Source organism: Protopterus annectens, chromosome 5.part0 (genome assembly GCF_019279795.1).
Source record: "Protopterus annectens isolate FY-2018-M chromosome 5.part0, PAN1.0, whole genome shotgun sequence".
NCBI classification, from domain to species: Eukaryota; Metazoa; Chordata; order Ceratodontiformes; family Protopteridae; genus Protopterus; species Protopterus annectens.
This window is the reverse complement of record NC_056735.1, coordinates 1,848,539,768-1,848,561,254: the sequence shown is the minus strand read 5'-3', so window position 1 is coordinate 1,848,561,254 and position 21,487 is coordinate 1,848,539,768. Positions and strand designations below refer to the sequence as shown.

General features: G+C 38.0%; 1 protein-coding gene across 2 annotated transcripts in view; it reads right to left on the bottom strand.

The window, feature by feature from the left end:
• TMEM272 (transmembrane protein 272) overlaps positions 1 to 21,487 on the bottom strand; it is a 359,857-nt gene that overhangs the window by 273,332 nt on the left and 65,038 nt on the right. The window lies entirely within an intron of this gene.

The window sequence follows — 21,487 nt, the reverse complement described above, 5'->3', positions numbered from 1 at the left end:
CCAGATGATGCAAGGGTCTGCAGGCTTGTACCTTTTTTCTGGTAGATGCCTTGACCAGCAACCAGACCAATTAGGAACATTAAGCACAAACACTCACTGTCCAACAAGAAACAGTCAGGAATCAATGCACTCTGCTCCTACTCTCACCAGGACCAGAATATAAGCACAGATTCCAAGTTGTCACCTATAAAGAAGTTATTAGGCTTTCTGATGATCAGCAGTCTCCAGGAAATAATGTCCCTGCACTGCTTCTCTCACCAGGAAAAACAAAAGCACTAATCCCAGGATGACTACTGAGAGGCAGAATGTGGGCTCTCAAATAACTGGTGGTCTTGCCATAGATGTTTAAAGGCAAGATGAAAAAATGGTTTATCCTAAACACTGCAGTGTACACTAAGCAGTTAGATATGAAAGCGGGTAACTTAAGTTTTAGCTGTCTAAGTGGAGAGCCACTATTTTTAAAAGAGCAAGATAGACTGAAAGGGGGTGGGCACTTTTGTATTCTGGTACTATGGCATACAGTGGGATCGGCAATAAATGTAAATAGTTGAAGGGGAGTGATTTCACAAAATGATAATTTTGTGCTGACTCACAACAGCCAGTGAAAGGAGAGAGGGAAGGAGATATGTGGTCAAATTAACATAAGGATAAGGCAACTAGAAAGAAAGTGGTGTTTAAGAAAACAGCAGTAACAGGGTGGAAGGGTGGGAAAAAATTCTGTCTGGCTCACAAGAGACTGAGATGTGGTCTCTTTTCAAGTTTTAATATGCAATTAAAGCAGAATACAGGTAAAACACAGTGTAAAGAAAACAAATCACAGTATACAAAATAGAAAAAGGCAATAAAGTAATACAAAGTGCAAGAAATCAAAAGCAAACTAACCTTTCTCTCACAGCAATTTGTGGCAGAGTCTGGGTGAGCTTTTCCAGGATGTTGGCACCCCTTGTGGGTGTGTCAACTAGCTGGTCCAGGGCACTGGAGTTAATGAAGTCAAGGAATCTTTGGACAAGTGAGTTTGAGCACGAGTAATTTTCCCGGTCAATGGATGGGTAGATAAAGTCACACAAAACCATGGTATTCAGCTGTATCTTGCTAGATTGAAGTAGATCCAATAGGCAGAGTGGGTGTCCTGATTCATGGAAGGGTTCCTGTAGCTGGCAATGACTTGAATAGATGTCCTATCAACAGTTAATTGCATCTGAAGTATCGCCAGGGAATCATGCTGTCTAACCAATCTGGAGGTGTATTTATCTTAAATAAATATTGATACACTGTCTCCTTTAGTTTTCACACCTTAAGATTGTGGTCTGAACATGTGAAAGGAAGAGTAACCTGGTATGGCTGGGGTGCTCTCCAAAGTCTTGAACCAAGTCACAGTGACTACACAAATGTCTGCATCTTCCAAGGTGAGGACTGCTTTCAGTGAGTGCAGTTTCATGTTAACACTCCTACCATTTAGCAGTATAACCCTGAGGTTGTTTTTAGATGGAGTTTTTACATTGGGAATTGTGTCTTTGAGACACTGCCTATAAAAGGCACCATGGGAATGGCAAGAGCCTTAGCCAGTTGTCAAAATCCCAGGGGTGACAGATGAAGACCATCTCTGGCAAAGCATCGAGGTCTGTTGATCATGTCATCCCAGGTTGACAGATACTGGATCCCCTTAGAGTGACACCAGAAACTAAGTCAATCATTGAAGTCAATCATTTTCTGTTTGTATTGAGGCATCATCATCATAGGTGAAGGTAAAATGCTGCTTAAGGTTAGAGACATACCTGCCTGAGACACATAGTCCGAGAGCTCACTTATGTCTCTTCATATAATCCAGAGAGGAACATCTCAAGTCATTCACACCAACATGGACTATGACAGAATCATAACAGTACCTGTTGTTGAGAGACTTGAGTGCATGTGTGATATGGGGTATCCTGGCACCTGACAGACAGCTGACAGTGACCTTTTTGTTATTTAGCCTGGTGAGAGACTTATAATCTAGGGATGGTGGATCTCATGTGTTTGCGTACACAGAGTGTTACATACCAGGTGTATGGTTTTGTTTCTGTTGGTAGCCGTGAGAATTTTGATGCAATTGCTGTTCAATGCCTTTGTGAAATTTGGGTTGATAGAACTAAGAATGTGCTTTGTAAGAAAACTTGTAATTAGTTATGATTTGTTTTGATTTGTTTCAGTGTTGATTTCTTTACTGTCATGTTTGCATTTTTATCTTAAGATGTAGTTGACTTTCTTCTGTTCAATTATATACTGATTTATTTTTAATAAATAATATATACTCTGCAGGGGACTCTGTAGTGATGTTTCCTGATGGGAACTCTGGGGGATCCTGTACCACTAGAGGCTGTGGATGGGAGATCCAATGGTACCGATGAATCAGTGAATTAAAATATTGCAACTAGATATTTAGGAAATGAAAAAATTGTTCTTAGTGAAGGAGATTTACCTTTGTCCTCATTGCAGAGACTTATTTCAATCATTGACTCTGAAACAATTATGATGCATTCTCTGTGGCTGAAGATGAAGGTGAAGCAGAAAACCATCTAGATGTGACACGGACTGAGTCATTTGAGAATTCAGACAGCCAAGGTAATTGAAGGAACGTCACAGGAAACCAGTAGAGTATTTGCTGATATCAGATACCAGAAGGCCTTTCCTGGAAGGAGGTGAAATTCTGCAGCGGAAATGACATTCTCCCCCTTTTCTGTTTGTGGTAGCAAGATAGGCTAAAACCCATTAGATTCAAGTGAAGGAATGTGATATGGTTTTGATATAGAGTGAAGGTCAGCACACCTACAGAGAGGTACATTTTCTGGATAAATCTTAATGCATCCCTGGTCTTTCAGCCATAAAAGATAAGAACGATTATATATTCATACATACAACATAGTCAAACAAAGAAATATAAAGGGCTGACAACAGAATAAATCAAAACTAAGGCCCTGTTTTTATTTTTTTGGACTGAATTCAAGATCTTGACAAGAATAGATTTGAGTGGAATTGATAAAGAATGTTTGACACAGTTTGAAGGAGGGGTAAAAAGAACTGGACAGAAAAATACCACAAATATTTAATGGTAGGGGTAGGGCAATGGCGAAATTGATATGAAGGAAATTTATAGTCAATATAGACTGGGAGAAAGTGTTTAATGACCTTAATAGGAGGTTCTATTAAAGGACCACTACTGGTCAGAAGGGTGACCCCTAACCAGGAAAAGCCGAAAAGACAAACAAACGTCTTGCTATGATGTTCTACACAGCATAAATCATCCAGAAGAACATAAACTACTTTGTGCTAATTTTATTTTTTCTAACCCTGATTGCCTTATTGGGGCAGACAGCTTAATGTGATCCTAATTTTTTGAAAAGATAAATCTAGCCCGCAAGGCACTATAAGGGCATAACTAATGAGATCACAGTCCCATTCACTAAGAATAGAAGTAGAGAGAAATACTGTTGAATGTGGGAATCACCTGACCAGTAAAAATATGAGAGACATCTTGGCAGCAATGTACACATTTGTTTCCTACATGTAGTATACCATCTATGAAAATTTTTTGCAAAAGAATAAAGAAATAACTGACATTACAATCTTTTTAAAACATGATATTGTGTGAGTTGCATGCCCTGTTTTCCTTCCCTGGGTCAGTTAGAGCATCATATTTCCTGGTTTGCAAAGCTCAGATAGTGAAAATACTCAAGTTGCTGTTACTGGTTATCCGGTTTATTCACTTTTAGATTACAAAATGTTCAGTAGTTTTCTATCAGTAGGGAAGGCAAAGATTGCAGCTCTGTATAAAAGCAGAAAGTCAAAGATATGTGAATTTTTAGCATCAATAACTTTATGATGTGAGAGAGTATGTGAAATAGAAAAAAAGAGCTACAGGTACCTTGCTAAGTGTGTTTGCCTTGGTAACAGCCTTTTAGACCAATAGGTGAAATGATACAAGAGCAAACACACATGTTCCCAAGGAAAATATTATGAGGTTTCATTCATCCCCAATATGGTGTCCACTGAGGAAACTGACTAGGCTAGAAATGCCATAGAGGGGAAGCAACTGCTAAATCATGTTTTGTAATATGTGAAAGTATCAGAATCATTATCCAGAGAGGGAAACACTCTGGGAAAAAGGAAAAGTTGTGTTTGAAACAGAGTAGTTCTTTAAAGGGATTAAAGAAATTGAAAGTGTAAGAACTGTATCAATGATTTACTAGGGAAGCTTGCTAACAGTGTCCTGCTGTAGCCATAAAGGATGGCTGGCTGGGAAAGGATGCAAGTTATTAAACAGAGGTGCCTGATTAGTCCTTATTGTGTGCCTGCTGTGTTAATGAAATGTTAGTGACATTAAAATTATTTTGGATAGCTGCTGGGAATTAGAAGTGGGGGTAACTGCCTGCCAGTTATCAACCTCCTCTCAACCAGCTGGTTTAATCATTCCCCATCACTGGGGAATAGGTTGAGTGGAAGCCATTAGGGTTTGTTCAAGGGTTTTTCTTTTGTAAGTCCTGCCATTCTCACAAATGTCTGGCTCACAGAGCCTTAGAGTAAAATGCAATGTGCTATTCATCCTGGTCTTCCCTCATTTCTGCATAGGAAGTGCAAGTTGCCTCACCCCAGTCCCCTCAAGTACAGGAAGGGATTTTCTCAGTCTCCACTGGAGAAATTTTACTTCCCCATTTGCTTCCTGAGTACCCATTACTCTCCTCACCCTCCTGGGAGAGGCAAGTAGGCCATGTTCCTTCACTCCTTCCCCTCACTGCCTGGCGTTTGCACTGTCATGCCTGCATCACACACAGTAAGAGCGCCATCTCTTTGTATCACACAATCAGACAACGACATGGTTTTAATATTTAAACTAAAAGACAATTGTAAGAGAATGTTGGAAATTAAATCATTTGGAGTTAAACATGAATACTGACATGAGTAAGGGGATTGGAAAACAAAGGAACTGTCACAGGTTTTCAGATTTCAAATGATTCAGAGTTGGGGAAGACAGGGAATGCAGGAATAGAGACAAGTGCTACAAACCATGAGAGAAACAATTGATCATTGGAAATGGTTTCCCATGCTGCTGAGAATTGTTATTTATACGATTACAGCTTTCTATTAAGCCAAGTGAATTTCATAGCAGGTATATATTTACTAATTGAATGTTTAGAGAAAGAGATAATGGAGACATTTTAGAGTCATTTTAGTGAACTAAGCTGAACCCTATAAAAAGGAGGAGTTCTATATGGAAAAGTGGCAGAAGGCCATGCAAATATAATTCAAGTGTTTTGTTAGTTCTTTATGTACGTTTTTTGTTTGAATATTAATACATTAGGTGATTTAATAAGCAGAAATACAATAATATTTTGGACAAGAAGGGAAGATGCAAGAATGAAGGTTTTGTTTGTATGGGAAATGGGGCATAAACAAAAACATACATGCATGAAAACTTACGTTTGACTGGATGGAGAAATTTTGAAAGCCTTGATATCTTCAGGTAGTAGAAACAACTTACCAAAGAAGAGTGGCTTAAATATGATAGTAAAAGAGAAACTACTATTAAGAATAAGTTAGAAAGACAATGAATATTAAAATGTATTATTTCTTTTGGGGAATTACTCATAGGATAATTCCTGTAAAAGAATATATGAAATAGAAATACAAGAAAAAAGGCAGTGCCTAGGATTCAGGAAAAAGACTCTCTACTCATGGTTATTTCACAACACAAGCTGTCAATTGCCCCAACCAGTGAGAAAATATGATTGAGGGACAAGTATGGTTGAATTGAGAAAGACCTCATTATCAGATCATTAGCATGTCTCTGAATCAAACATTAGTCCACAAAAGCAGTGTCAAACCTGACCACACTTGTGTTCTCCCTAGCAGCCCATACATCATGTTGGCAAAGGCAACCCCTACACACATAACACTTGGATACTAGGAACAGTCCACAAATAAGAAACCAAAACAAGCAAAGTTCCTAAAGCACAATGCCCAGCACAAAAGGCACTAGTAAACACGTCAGGTGAATCTTCAAAGGTTTAATACACATCAAGGTTAAGCGCTTTCATCACAACGTGACTTCTTCAGAACACTACTAACCATTCTCCAAACACTTTTATATGATTAATACATCACATGACTCTTACACCTGACATACTTATCTAATTAAAAAAGTTACCAATTAAAAGTGCTACAAGACTCACTAACACTATATGAATTCCCCTTGTATAAATACATTTTAGAAAAACATTCTGAAAAATACGTTCATAAAAAATACACTTTAAAAAGTACACTTTGAAAACCATACATACACATTTGCGTTCATCCTGATATACAAATTAATAAATCTTCACAGAGGTGAAAAACCTTATGCTGTAATCCACAGCATTTTGTAAATATTTTTTCCTTCTATATTGTAATTAATAAAATGGGGCTTGGGTAGCCACCCCTATAAAAACTCATACTGCCTATGAGTGCCCGGTGTTATCCAAAATTGGTTTAATAGATATATGTTCATTAATTCCCGGGTGTTCAGAGGCATTTAGCCTAATTTGCCACCTAACCTCTCTATCACCAACTCTCTTTTTTATATCTCCCCCTCTCACATTGTCATCGACGTGTTCCAGGATACCAAATTTAAACTTTGAACATTCCTTATTATCTCTCAAATGCTTCCATAGGGCATTGTTGTCATCTTTTTTCCTAATGCTGTAATAGTGATCATAAATTCTATTACGTAGGCACCTATTTGTCATGCCTACGTAAAAACCAGGACAGTTGGTACACAAGGCCAAATACACTAAATTCTTAGTCCTACAATTCCCCCTGTGAAAACTAATTTTAGTTTTGTTGAAATTTTGCAAAGTAACGGTTGATTCCTCACATATGTATTGGCATTGCTGACAGGTCCCACATTTACTTGTTCCCTTACGTGCCTTACTTACTTTCTTGTTGTCTTTCCTTTCCAAAAGACTTTTCATGTTGTACCCATTCTTGTGGACAAAACAGGGCTCATTCCCCACTATCCTCAAAACTTCACTGTCAGCATGCAACACTTTCCAGTTCCTCTGTAGTATTTCTTTGATGTCTCTACTATATGTGGAATGTTGTATAACACAAGCCCTTTTAAAATTTCTACTATCTACTTCCCGACCTGCTACCTGCTCATTACCTACTGGACCTGTACCTTGATTGTTCCCCAATAAAGGCTTATACTTGTTTCCCCATTCCTTAATAACGTATTCACTCACGTCCTCAACCATATCCATAGGGTAACCCCTCTCCCTGAAAAATTCCTTCACCTTGCACATTTCCTCCACCACTTCATTCTCTTGAGACATCATCCGAGCCACCCTGATACATTGCCCTTTTATTATGTTTCTTTTTTGGGCCATTGGGTGGCTACTAGAAAAGTGCAAGTATGAATTACTGAACGTTTTTTTCCTATATATGTTGGATTTAAACTTTCCATCTTCAATACTTATCCTAACATCCAGGTATGGTATAGTCACCCTATCCTTGTTGAAAGTGAATTTGAAACTCTCACTACATGTGTTCAAATATGCACAAAATTCATCCAACTCATTGCTGTTACCATTCCACAAGACAAATATATCGTCCAAAAATCTTAGGTAACAAGTGACATATTTGTACCATTTAGATTTGAAGACAAATTCTTTTTCCCAATCGAACACCACGAGATTAGCATATATGGGGGCACATGCTGCCCCCATAGCAACTCCCTTGATCTGTTGGTGGTATTCCCCTTCAAAAAATATATAATTGTGCGCTAACACCGTCTCCATGAATTCTAGCAATAAAATGCATTTCTCACTTGATGTCACTCCCAAACTGTTCATACTCTCGTGAAACCTCAATAAACCCTCCTCCTTGGGGATGCTAGAAAAAAGGTCTATGACGTCAATGGTCACTAACCATTCAACCCCTTTCTCCATTTCAGGTTGTAATCTACCAAGAAAGTCCCATGAATCATATACTAAATGTGGTATTTTCCATAATGCTGGTTTAAGCCATTTATCAATCACCCTTCCCATAGGGAAGGTTTTTGCCTGACTTCCTGATATTATTGGCCTAAAAGGTGGGTCCCCTACACTCTTATGGACCTTGGGGATACCTACAATGGTGCCTATTATTGGATGTTCTACCTTCAAAAATTTATAAAGTTCATTTCCTATCCTTTCTTCCAATAAAAAGTCTTCTAACATCATGTCCACTTTGTGGTATCCTATATGTACTTCGTTCCTTGACGACACCTTGTATTTGCCAGAATTTAACAACAATTCCATAATTTTATTCTTGTAATCACTATAATAATAAAGTACTACCCCACCCCCCTTGTCCGGTTTCATAATCCGGATCCTGTTATCTCCCTGCTTCTCCTTCAGTATATTATATTCTTCACAAGTTAAATTAAATCTTGTTCCAAACTTGCTTTGCTTACTATACTTATACAAATCACTTATCACTAGTTTCTCATAAATTTCTAATATGTTATTCAGGGGGGGTGTGTATGTACTCTTAGTACTAAACTCTTTAGGTGCATATACGGTACCATCAAACTTCACACTTAAATTCAATTTCCTAATGTACTTCTTGACATCAAGTATACAGTCAACCAAATTGAAGGACCCTTCAGGAATAAATTTCATCCCCTTAGAGAACAACGTGAAATGTTCTTTCCTAAGAACCACATCTGTGTAATTATATATGTGGAAATTGTCATATGAACTCACTATCTCATTGATCTTGACAATCTTGGGGTGGTTGTTTTCAGGGATGGACCCCAAGGTTTGTTTTTGTAATTGTACTTGTATTGATGGTCTTGCCCCCCCTTTTTTCCATGAATTCTCCCCTCCCTCTCGAGTACCCCATGTGGTCCCCTTCCCACTCTTGATGTCTCTCTAAAAAAACTTCACCACATGGTTGCTCCTCATAATGGTTGTAATGGTGGTCCCTATATTGGTAATTGTTGTACCTCTTGGGTCTCTGATAACTGTAATTGGCCCCCCCAACATATCCACCATTTTTAATTCCCTTGAATTTATCCTGCTGAACATTGTTCCTACTCTTTTCCCACATGTACACATCACCTTTTTTATACTGCTCTATGTCCCTATTGAGTTTATTACATTTCCGTTCATACTGTTTTTCAATAATGCCAGCTACCCAGCTAAACTGGGATTCATAGTACATTTCAAACTCCTCATACATTAAATCATGGACAATGATGTCATTCAAATCATCCAACTCAGTTATTAACATACAGATTCTTTTGTCATTACACTCCATTATGAACTTTATAAAAGAAAACCCAAAGCCATCAAATAACTTGTTACATTCATGTTTACTATTTTCATCCAATATTACCCCCATAGGAGTCTTGGAAAAGCGCAACCCTATGGGCACTACTTTGTTGTCCAAACATTTCTTTAAATAATTATTGTCCAATTGTAAGCTTTTCAAAGCTTTAAGCTTCTTGCCAAACAAAAAAATAGTGTCTTTTAAGCTTTTTTCTCCTGTTCCACCATCGTGAACATTTTTGTTGACTGCATCACTCCCATTAACTCCAAACTCATACTGCCCTTCTAAGAAGGTGTGATAGTTGTAACGCACATGGGGAGTATGAGAATAAGTTTGTTTTACAGTACCTTTATCTCTCCCTTGCGCCGTGAAGGCATAAGTCTTTTTAGGGACAGTTCGTTTCGGTCTCGCTCCCGACACATGTATTTCCCCTTCCGATCCGTTCCTGCTGGCTCCTGGTATTGATTTTTCCTGTCCAAGATCCTTGGAACACGACCTACTGGAAGCCGGCTTGTCCTTAGAGTTCCCATCCGAACGGTCGCCATTGTGCGCCTCACATCCCTCTAGTCTGTTTCCTCCACGCGTCAACGTCATCTGTTTCACATTGGCAGCTGTAGAGTTAGGTTGCGACATGAGTTCTAACAATCTTGTTAGCTCACCTCGCATAATAGCCATTTCCGACTGCAAACATTTTATTTCGTCTCTCCTTGGTGAAAAAAATACACACACACACACACACACACACACACACACACACACACACACACACACACACACACACACACACACACACACACACACACACACACACACACACACACACACACACACACACATATATATCCACCCATCAACAACAAGCCCTCTACACATTTGATCACAGTCATGGAAATATTCACCAATTTACCCCCACACACTCATTAACACACACACACACACACACACACACACACACACACACACACACACACACACACACACACACACACACACACACACACACACACACACACAAACACCACATGTCCCAGCCACCAGTAATTGTTCTGATGAAGTCAACTTGGATTGATGAAAGTGCTTAGCAATTTTTGTTAAATAAAACTGTGTGGAGTCCAGAAACCCTGGTGATGCATTTTTTGGTTTATTTGTTCTTCTTTTTACACCATTGCACCACTTTTTGGGTTAACCGGTACACAAACATATCCACACACATCCACGCACTAACACCCCCACTCCCATGTCTTCGACGGACTTACTTTCACCTTCAGTACTTTCATAGGAATGAATAAGTGACCTCTGTGTTTTTACAGTGGTCACTTTTTCCTCAAACAGTGAAATTTTACACAGCTGAGCTATTCTCTGTATCTCTTAGCCAAGCAAAATGGGAGTTGCTGACATTTCCAGGGAAGAATACATGGCTAATTAGAATTAGCTACGGTCTTGGATTGCATTATTGCCCTCAGTGTTGAGGGCTCCAGTTGGGGAAAACCTTCAGTGGTAAGGTGACCTAAGAATTGGTAGGACTTACCATGATGAGGAGCACTACTGGGCTAAGACTTCTCCACTGAGGTAAGCATTTCTGAATTCTAGCCAATGCAGTTATAAAGAATACAAAAGAAGAGAAGACACACTGGGACATTTTTCTAGGGCTTTGGAACAAAAAAGTATGGATGGAAATTCATGAAATAATCAAATTAGATGCGATAAGTATTGATGTGGATGTTACTTTTTATACCTATTTCGTTAACATTGGTGAGGTACACAATGAAGTGTTGATCTGTTTTATCTGAAAACTCTGAGAGGAACATTATAGGGCTTTTTAAAATAAATTCTTGTATTTTAGAACTATTGTCAGAGATTTGAAGAAAAACAGAAGGTAATTTGTTCCACATAATTTGTTTTTTTTTTTGAGATGAGTATTTTTTTTGTCTGCTTGTCTTAGAAGGAAGAATAACAAAAACAGTGAATTTTCATGCCTGCAAGTTTTTGAACTATTTCTAAAACAGGCTTGATTCCTAAGACTTTGTCATTAAGATCCCTAATAACTAAAACAGCCTGTCACTGATGTATTGATAACTTAGTCTGTAAAGCGTTACTTACTATAACCTAAAAGTGTACCTCAAAGACATATAAGATGGGAGTTTTACATACATTTTCTCTGAATATGCTTTAGCACCTTTAGCTCACTGGTACCCATACCTCTCAATCTCTTAGAGCAAGAAATCTGGACAAAGCCATGAATAAAATTGGGACAAAGGCCCAAAAATAGGGACATTTCTTTTAAATATTACTCTTACAAACTTAGAAAGTTGATAGAATAACAAGTTTTGCATTAGCATGAATTTTCTAAAGGGTATGAAATTTGAAACTCAAATGTCTGTCATTATTTTCTAACTTCAGTCTTTAATGACTTACCACTAATTTGCCCAAAAAACACAATTATTTGAAAATTGGACCCAAAAAAAGAGGCAAAAATTTGGACATTCTGCAAAAATCTGTACAGTTGAGAGGTATGCTGCTAACATAGCAATAGAAAAGATATTACATTCTAGTACTGGATCTATTAGGTGCTTAAAGACCAATTAATATGATGTGAGCCCTTGCTGGAATTGTCTTTAATAGCAGTTCCAACTATTTGAGTTGTTTGCTCCTAATGTAAGATCATTTATCACCTTAGTTTACTCCAGAATAACATTTTGTTTGTTAGTCTTTCAGCTTTTTTCCAGTTAGGGGTTGCCACAGCAGAACTCTGGTCTGCTAATGATTGGCAGTGGATTTTTACAGTGCCGAGATGCCCAACCTTCAAAGAAGGGACACTCATAACATTATTATGCTTAATTTGCAGTTTATAATTTAAGTTACCATAGACAAGATCTTGCACTTCTAGATACTGGGACTGAGGCCCCAAAGTTTTATCCATGAGTAGATTCTGCTTAGGTAGTTGCTTCTTGGAGGATGCCATTTACAGATAATGCTACCACACTTATTTTAATATCATCGGCACATTTTGAAACCTAGCAACTTGTTATTGGAAGTGAGGCAAAAATTGGTTAAACAAAAACTGGTTTCAAGACAGATCCCTGTGTAACTCCTGTTTTGGTATTTGTCTACTTAGAAGGAGAATAATCATGGGTCACTTTACCCCTATAATGATGCATGGAATTACTTGTTATGATTAAACTGTTTATAATGCAAACATGAGGTTTAATTGAAGACCTTAGCTGGATCCAAGCACTCTATAAAAATCAAACCTCCCAGGTCTAAGACTGCACTAATTGGTTCATAAACATCAATTAGGCTGGTCAATGTGGACCTCTGTTGCAGAAAACCATTTTTATTTAGGATCATACTAAAGAATGCATCTTACTGCAGTGGTGGTGCTGCGGTAGCATTGTCGCCTCACAGTTAGACGTTGCCTGTTCGATTCTCAGTTAGAGCGTCTTCTGTGTGGCAACATGCGTGAATGGGCGTTCCTTCATTGAAGGTTGTGCGTTAGGCCCGGCAAGTCAGCACGTAAAACACTACTGCCAATCAGAGTTCCGCTGTAGCGCCCCCTAACCGGGAAAAGCCGAAAGACACAAACGCAAACAAACTAAAGAATGCATCTTCCTCCTCTGTAAATAAGGACTTTGACTGATAGATTCCATTCCCTGGGTATGATATCATGCACAGAACAACATTAAATAAAGTAACCAGGGATTATATCAGTACATCTAATACCTAGCGGATAAAGTACCCACAAAGATTGTCAGGGTCAATACCAGCATCATCTTTATCTTTGTTACTGCTAAACAAGCTCTCAACCTGACTTATAATGTGGCAGTTAACATCAGCTGTGTTACAATAAAGTGATCTTAATATAAAACTTGCTGCTGTATTGAGAAAATAAGTGATCATGATTATAAACAAATCACTAACTCATTTCCATAAATAATTCTCCCACTGGAGCATGTAATTTTATCTGTAAGATGACGCACTCATAAAAACGTTTCTTGTTGTTGGTCCCTTCCACAAGTGGCCTCTCCATATTTAGATTTCACGATTAGTTCTTTTAACTTCCAGGTGGCAAAGTTAAAGCTTCTTTTATTTGTAATTGCACTATTTTTATATAAATATAATGCTTACATTTTTAATCTTACTAGATTATTATTCTCCGAAGAGGGTTTTGTTATAAGTTTTCCCCTTTATAGTTGAGTATTCATTTACAGTAGGTTTGTATATTTCTAACATATTCGTCCATCCTTTTTGGGGAGTTTTTACACATATACTGACAGTTTAGGGGACTAATTTTTCCTCTGAGGTCATCATTGTCTACATTTTTACAGTCTTATACCTCAGTTACATGTCTAGCTGATATTGTGTTTGAAAGTGTGAACTGAATGGCTGCATGTTTAGAATTTCAGGTGGCTTTAATGAACAAATATTACCACCAATCTGAAAATGTTTGTTAAGTTTAGATCTAACATGCTGTTAACCACTTAGGGGAAAGGAAATTAGCTGAGTAAAGTTGTTAGTACAGATTAAATCCAAAACTTCAACTTCAGCATAGGAATTATAGATCCTATTGGTCCAATTGATGTAATCACATCCAAAACGCCATGTTTCAATGACTATTTAATAATAGTAAAATTAAGTATTTCACAGAAAAACACCAAGCACAAACTGATAAATTCTGTGGTACCAAGAAGGAGGCAACAGTATTCCAAACTCAAAATTTATTAGAACAAGTTTAACGTGTTTGCTCCGTACATCACATAGAACTTCCTCAGAACTAAATCTGTTATCAATGATACTTATTTTATACATAATTAAAATCACATGATACACTGTTAGACCCAACCTACCAATTAAACTGATTGCAAGGTAAAACCATACATTAGGATAAAAATAGAAATAACAATGAACTATGCAGTATCATAGCATTTCAACTTTAAAACAGAATTAATAGTTATTGAATCATTCAAACCTGGAAAACACATTACATTAACTAAAATGTGCCATTTTATTTCACATTTTGTGTATAATAAGTTCTTTCTGGAGGTCATTTTTTTTCTATGTTTGAACTGTAGTTTTGATAAAGTTCCTCTTCAAGTTCACTGATTTTTCCCTTCAATGATTTTTCATTTAACCTATAGATTTTTTATAGTGAAATGCTTTGTTAATAAGTATGCTCCTGATCTGGGCCTTAGCAGCAACCCATTGTATATCAAAAGGAATATGGGGAACTAGAAGGATTACTCATAAACGTATCAAGTACCTTGTTAATAACAATATCTTCTTTCTGAAGTAATGTAGGGTTAAGATTCCAGTTATAGCCTTTCCTATTGATATTTTATGTCTTGGTCAGTTAACATTAAGTGTAATTCTAGAATGGGCTGAAAAGAATCATGGTTCTATGTGAAAGTCAATATTGGATCTCAAAAATATTCCTGAAATCAGGAAGTCCAACCTTGCCCAAGTTTTATAATAATGTGAGTAGAACATAAATTTCTCTGATGCTTCATTTCTCTTCTGAAAGTTGAAGGGGTCAATTACATTGAAATTTATTTTAAGTCTGAGATTGCTGTTGAAGCATGAACATTGTATGTTTTACTTCTACTTGTCCTGTCAGACATAGGATCATTAACTGCATTCCATTCTCCCCTGTAATATAAAAATAATTAGGGAATTGGTTTAATATTTTATAATTTGACATTATAAACTCATGTTGTTTGCTACAAGGTACATATGAGTTCAATAATAGTATAGGTTTATCGAAAAATATATTTTTAACAACTACATAACACCATCTCCCTTCCTCAGCTGAGATGTACTGTAATATGTTGACCTTTAAAGATTTTTTTGAGGATAATTGTTACCCCTGTACTGTTTTAGTATCTGATTCAATTACAGTCCCAATGCATTTTTTACCCAACTCCACTGACCTGACATAATGTGGGTCTCATAAACAAATATTATTTCAGCCTTTGATTTAAATGCTAAGTGAAAAAAAGCTTCTTTTCTTTTTCATTTGTCTGCCTTTCATATTCCATGAATCAGTTGTCCACATCAACACTCCCATTAAAAGTATAAAAGGGGATAGTGAAGTATATTTACAGGAACTATAAATGGCACACAGCACTCAGCTCTTCCTACTATTATCCTGTGCCTAGCCACACTCCAAAAGTACCAGGAAGAGAATAAACTAACAATGCATAAAGAGCCATACAAGTAAACTGCATCAAAATCTTGCATCCACAAATGTTCTTCATGCCTTAACATTTTCACCCTGATATTTAATATAAAAAACATTTTAAGCAGATTAAAATTACCATAACTTTTTTGACTTAGCTTTTCTGCCTTGCTTCATAGGAATCCCCAGTAGTGTGCTCGCATTCCCCTCAGCAAAAGTTAATTCCTGCATCTTGGCCAACCTCCAATCAACCCAAGGCTGTCTCGTTGCCCTGCACTGTGAGATCCTGCGCCGGTGGAACACTAAAGTGCTTTAAGCTACACTAGTGTATGTTAGAGTTGTATTTAATCTGTCCTCCAAACTGAAGACTGTTTCCCCTTTCACTGTACGTGTGCACACTACTTGTCCCCCCCCATTTCTCTCTTCCTATAGTACTCCTAGATCAATTACTTAAAACTACTTTCTCTTGGAAAAAGTTTACCTGCAGCCCATACTTCTTTTGTTTTTCCCTGCAGAAGTGGTGGTCCTTTTCACCACTCTGTACTAGATTAGTAGTATAATATTTGTAGTTATTTGGTAAATACTGCACCATACTGACCTGCAATTAACTTAGCTTGGTTTTCCGGTTTTCGTTTTAGCAGCTGGCTTAGTCCAGTTTTTCTGACTCTCAACCTTGCATTACTTTATGCCTATCCCTTCCCCCACCTTGAACCTGCACACCTCCCCACACACTCCTGCTTAATTACAGAGGTATTAAAAAGCCTGATGTAGAAAGGCACCATCTTTTGACTTAGCTTTTCTGCCTTGCTTCATAGGAATCCCCAGTAGTGTGCTCGCATGTAAGTACTACCTGGTATTGTTTTTGTTTGTGACTCTTACTGCTATTTTTGAGAAGTTTCACACATGGTATGTATTTTTTGTCATGCATATTTCTGGTTGGTGACAGCTCTATCTAGTCATTTGTTTTCTGGAGTTGCATTTCACGAGCGTTTTTGTTATTTTTTTCCTTTACTCTATTTGCCCTGCATATGAGTGTTTTTGTTGTGCCAGTATAGAATTGAATTTATAGCATATGACTTTAAATAACAGGTAAAAAGCTGCTTTATTCAATAATGTGAATACTGTCACCTGCTATGTGTACTTTTAGAATGGTAACCTGTTTGGCAATTAGAGTAGAAGTTATTGTAACCTCAGAGGGATACAAATGACTCTGTGTATCTGCATAACATCACTGTTATTTCTGACTGTTTGCTGGAGAATGCTAAATAGTGTGTAGCAGCTTAGTAGTTACTATTTTTGTCTTCATAACCTTTTTAACAATACATAATAGTGTAGTGTATGTTATAATAGCTTGGTATCAACGGCAGTTACCTTTTTGTTTTTTTTTTCTATGCTATCCTTGCATTTTTTGTTATTCATAGAATTGTGCTGTTTCTTACAAGGTATGCTGCTCTACCCCTGCATTCTCTATTTCAGTTACTTGGTAATCAGAGTGTTTTTAAAACTTCAGACTTAATATTTACCTCCTTTTCCTTTTTACTTCCAGTCCCCTCAACAAAAGTTACATCCTGTGTCCTGGCCAACCTGAAATCAACCCATGGCTGTCTCGTTGCCCTGTACTGTGAGACCCTGCATCGGTGGAACACTAAAGTGCTTTCAGCCACACTAGTGTATGTTAGAGTTGTATTTAATCTGTCCTCCAAACTGAAGACTATTTCCCCTTTCACTGTACGCGTGCACACTACTGGTCCCCCCTCCCATTTCTCTCTTCCTATAGTACTCCTAGGTCAATTACTTAAAACTACTTTCTGTTGGAAAAAAGTTTACCTATGTACCTGCAGCCCATTCTTCTTTTGCTTTTCCCTGCAGAAGTGGTGGTCCTTTTCACCACTCTGTACTAGATTAGTAGTATAACATTTATAGTTATTAGGTAAATACTGCACCACACTGACCTGCAATTAACGTAGCTTGGTTTTCCTGTTTTTTTTTTTTTAGCAGCTGACTTAGTCCATTTTTTCTGACTCTCAACCGTGTATTACTTTGTGTCTATCCCTTCCCCCACCTTGAACCTGCACACCTCCCTACCCACTCCTGCTTAATTATAGAGGTATCAAAAAACCTGATGTAGAAAGGTGCCATCTTTTGATTAGCTTTTCTGCCTTGCTTCAAAGGAATCCCCAGTAGTGTGCTTGCATGCAAGTTGCCCACTGCCCTCTAGGTGGTTCCATACTATTAGTGCATCCAAGTGCCCCACCTACGCACTAGGTAGCTCTATACTATTAGCTTTAGGGTCTCTAAATCCCTTTACCTCTTCTTCATCGAATCCCCCTAACACAGTTCTTATTCATCTCTTTGTTATTGTACTCTCTCACACTGTGGTCCCAGTTTAACCATAGAAATATTTCCTTATATCACTCTGCTATAATCCCACTTATTTTTTTAAGCTTCTTACCTTCTTATATATCTCAACACATTTACCTTTAGACTTCAGCACTCCACTGATTGTTCTCTTCGATCTTCTTCTTCTTTTTGCTTTACCTACTCCATTTGCTATGTGGGCTCATTCCGCTCCCCTACCCTGCCCTCAATTCTCACCCGCCCCCAGGTGTCCTACACTTATTATCATCTTGCCACTCCCTCTCATCTGACACCACTCCCACTCATCAGAATCAATCAGCATTAATCAATCACTCACAGGACCCAGCCCTATTACTCCAACTCTTTCCAGTCTCTCACTATATGCTAATTATAAACACCCTAATTCTATTTTAAACAAGTATTACTCAAATACCCCTACAATGCCTCCACTTACTTTTAATAAATCTTCAAACTCAAAGCCTATTTACTTCTTAATACCCCCACTTATAATTCTCTATCTTCTCACAGCCTATGAATACCAACCCCTCCCTGGCACCCATTACCCTAGAACCCAAACCAGTACTACTAATCAGCCACATAATTCTAACCAACCACTACCCCACCTCTCATCAAACTCTTCTAATGCAAAAACTCAATATCCCATTTGTGCTTCATATATTAATCCTAGGACTAAATACTACCACAAACTCTTATTAAAACTCCAGAAACTTGCCATTAGATTACTACTTAACCTCATAGTGGATGGTGACATCCACCCTAACCCAGGTCCAACCCCACCTGTTACTATGAGCCCCACAAATAACATCCATACTAGCCTACAGAACTCAAATAATGCCCCCCAACTCACTCCTAGTGTGTCACCTAAACATTAGAAGTATAAACAAGAAAATTCACTACTTACATGCCCTCCTAGATGTCCACTCCCCTGATATACTATGCCTTACCGAGACCTGTCTCCAGCCTACTACCATTGATAAATGAGATTATACCCCCAGGGTACAATATATTAAGACTTGATCACATCTCTAAGAAAGGAGGGGGTAGCCATCTTGTATAAATCCACTCTGGAAGTATCCAAAACTAGTACCCCAAATGCCTTGTTTACTAACAATGCAGAAATACTCATCACAAAGGTCCAACTCAACAAATGCAAATCTATAAACATTGCATGTATTTATATTCCCCCCAGGTGACAACATAAATACCTTGGAGAATATCCTCCAATGGCTCTCCACTAACTACCCACAGGAAACTGTTATTCTCGGGGATGTTAATATCGACTGGAATACTTGCTCTTCAGACTTCCCCTCCACCCATATAAATTTGCATGGCTTCTCCCAGATGATATCTTCACCAACCAGAATCGATATGCCTAACAAAAAAGAAAGTATCCTAGATGGATATTAATAAACAACCTACCCCAGATATATAAAACAGGCACCCTACCTGAGGACTTTAGTGATCATTTCCTTACCTATATAATCAGGAAAAGAAATGACATCCCTCAACAATCTTACTTTAAAACCATTAGAAGTTGTAAGAACTTTATTCAGACTATATTTCAGAATGAACTTAACGCATGTGACTGGTTCAAGCTATGGCTACTTCCACTAGATGAAGCGGTCTCATACTTTAATTCTACATTTCTTGCTATCCTGGGTAAACAATAACAAAGTAGCACCATGGCTGTCCAATGATACAAGACAAAAAATTATTAGCAGAAACAAAGCATGGACCTCCTGGAGAACCACTAAGTCCCCAAAATACCACCTTATATATAAACAGCTGAGAAATGATGCAAAGAAGTCTATTATGCTAGACAAAAAGAATTACTACTGTAATCTGCAACAAAAGCACCAAAATCAACAACAAAAATTCTGGTCAGGCATAAACGAACTTCTCCACCCAGGCCAATCAGCTACCCCTACCCCCTTAACTACCCTCCAACAACCTCCTAAAATTGTTGCTAACACCTTTAACACTTTCTTTACAGAAACTGTGCAATCCCTAGCCAGTAAGCTATCTCCCTATACCCCAAGCACCACCAACCCCACACTTGATAATAAGATCCCCTTTAAGCTTGATCCAGTACCAACATCTTTTATTAAATTCCTACTTGAAAAACTGAAACCCACCACCCTTTCAGCAGACCTACTACCTGCAGAATTTCTCCAAAAAGGAGCTAATGAAATAGCATACCCCATATCAGTTTTAATCAACAGAACTATCCACGAAGCCTATATCCCCCACATCTGGAAAATCTCTCACATTGTTCCTCTTCATAAAGGGGGGAATTCCACTGAACTTTCAAATTATAGGCCTAAAGCCATTTTGTCTCCCTTGGATAAAATAATGGAAAAATGTATCCACAAGCAATTTCTTGCCTATCCCAATCAAAGCACTCTCCTAGCCCCCTCCCAACACGGATTTAGACCTTGTCATAGTACAACCTCAGCCCTTCTCTCCTTCTCCCATACAATAAATCAAAACCGTAATGACAACAAGCTCTCCTCAGCCCTCTTTCTTGACCTATCAAAGACATTTGATACGGTAAATCACCAGCTACTCTTAAACACATTAAAATCACTCTCCATAGATAACCTAGCAATTACCTGGTTTCATTCTTACCTAAGTGACAGACAACAAGCTGTACTATGGAAGAATAACCTATTGTTCCTTTTACCAGTCACCCTTGGAGTCCCACAGGGATCTATATTAGGTCCCCTCCTATTCTCTATATTCATTAATGGCCTGTACAAAGTCATCCCTGATGCAACTTGTATTCAGTATGCAGATGACTCAACCCTAATCTGCTCTGCCACCTCCCCCACAGATTTACAATCCTTGTCCCAAATCACTTTCAACAAAGTAGAGAACTGGCTCACTGGTCACCGACTACTATTAAACCCAAATAAAACCAGACTGTTACTCTTCTCCCCCACTTGCAAGGTCTCCTCACCACCTCTCACCATAATATCCAACAATGGTACCATAATTTCCCCAGAACCTAGTACTAAACTACTGGGAGTGATCATCGACAACAACCTCAAGTTTGATGCTCACATAGACACAACTATTAAAACAGTTAATAAAAAAATAGGCTCTTTATACAGGATTAAATCATTCCTTACCCCATCTGCTAGAACTGTTATTGCCCGTACACATCTGCTATCGACCCTTCTTTATGCTTTACCCATCTTTGTAAACCTAAGCAAATCAAACCTCAATAAATTAACTAGGGGCTACAATAACATTACCAGATTTGCCACAGGATTAGCTTATAGAACCCATCACTGCCTTAACTTTCAATCGTTAGACTGGCTTGAACTACCCTATCAACTACAATATAACTAACTAATAGTTGTTCACAAAATCCTCTACCAACCAGACAGTACACCCATACTAAAAAATATTATTACCCCCTACAGTACCCTAAAATCCCTTCACTCTTCCAAAAAATTGCTAGTGCAAACTGTTAAAACCAACAATTCAGCTGGTGAATCACTATTCTCCAACTCCGCTGGTCAAAACTGGAACCTACTTTCTGCTGAACTCACCACTGACCCCTCCTTATCCCAATTCAAAAAATCCCTTAGGAAATACATAAAAATT